Raw genomic sequence first — 1584 nt, 5'->3', positions numbered from 1 at the left:
GATATCTAGATAGATAGATCGTGGGATTCAGTAAAACAATTTTTACTTTGAATGAAAAAAATGACCTGTAAATTTTTTTTTCTAGAATTGACCTAATGCAAAACAAGTTGTTTAGGACTCAGTAAGGCTCTAGTGTATTTTTATTTTTTTAACCACAGCCCTCTTTCGCAGGCTGAACACCTTAGGGACCATCAACCCCAGGTAGCGTCATTTGCAGTGAAAACCGAACTCAGGGATGTAGCGGAATTGGAGAAAAGAGAGTGACATGTGCGCCCGCTTTCTGCGGTGGGTGGAGGAACTGTAGGAAGCTTGCGGTGGAGGGTGAAAACACCCGACCGCTGGGGCAGCGCCGCCCAAGGAGGGAGGGAGGGCGGTGCTCCGGGATGGAGACCAGAGGGGCGGCTCTGGGGCCGCCTTGGGCGGGGTCCCCCTGAGCCTTCGCTTGAGCGGCGCCGCGGATCGGAGGCAGCGCGGCCCCTCAGCCAGAATTTTAGCAAAGTCCAAGAACCATGAGGCTGCGCGCGCCGGGGGCTACAGCCTTTTCCATCAGCCCCTGCGCAGGGCTGGGGAAGTGGGAATAGCTAGTCTTTCCCTACTCGGAGGACCTGGCACAGTGTGACCTGCGCTCCACGGGGCTCCCAGGCATGTGCAATTATTGTGGGGTGGGACGATTAATAGATCTCCCCTTCCCTGTCCCCCTACTCCAGCTCATTCCTTCTGCTCACTGCCTGAGGGGAGGCCTGTACCCTAGACGAAAAGAAAAGGCCTGACTGTGGTCTCCAAAATCCCAGATTTTAGGAAGTCGGGTAGGACTTCTAGCTGGACTAAAGATGGGGAGAAAATCCTGAAGGAAGGTTGAGTAGCCTTGGGTTTCCGCAGAGGCAAGAAAATATTGAAAGAGGGGTGATGGAGTGGAATGGAAGCACAGCCGTTGGGTCGTAGTGAGGGGAGCCTTGCACCCCTTCCTCGGCAGAGCCCCAGGAGACAGCAAAACCCCAGTTATATTGTGGGATCCAAGCACGGATCCCAGGGGTCCCTTGTGCCCTGCTTCCCAGAGGCAGCCTTGGGGAAGTTGTGGGCCTGAGAGGAAGGGCCACGGCATGGCCCAGGATAGCCTTCCCCAATGCCCTCCCCCTGCACCCCATCTCCCCAAGCCTGAGTGAGGCCAGTGGCCTGAGCGCCACCTGGAAGTGGCAGAGGACCGCAGACCTGTGGGAGCCACTCCACCAGCATGGGGCCACGCCAGCAGGGCCACATCCATCTCTAAGGTTCCTTTGTGCAAATTAGGAAAAGTCATCCTTTCTGGGAAGATGAATGAGCCCATTGGGTGCATGACCTGGTCCGTGGATGGTTCCTTGGTGCTAAGGAAGAGATGCCCTGCCTCAGGGTGGAGGCTGCCCTGCACCCACATCCATAGCTCAGCAAGGACATCCATAGCTCAGCAAGGACAGCACAGGTGGGATTTCAATCCCACTAATCACCCCATCCGGATATGTTTGTGCAGTGATCGAGCCGCTTAACTATCCAAAGTGGTCCACTGTCCCAGCCTCTGCCTGTAGGGATAAAGATCTAGGGCTCTCTTGG

Source organism: Colobus angolensis, unplaced genomic scaffold, assembly GCF_000951035.1.
Source record: "Colobus angolensis palliatus isolate OR3802 unplaced genomic scaffold, Cang.pa_1.0 Scaffold112, whole genome shotgun sequence".
In the NCBI taxonomy this organism is placed as follows: Eukaryota; Metazoa; Chordata; class Mammalia; order Primates; family Cercopithecidae; genus Colobus; species Colobus angolensis.
The sequence above is the reverse complement of the archived record's forward strand: the minus strand, read 5'-3'. Positions refer to the sequence as shown.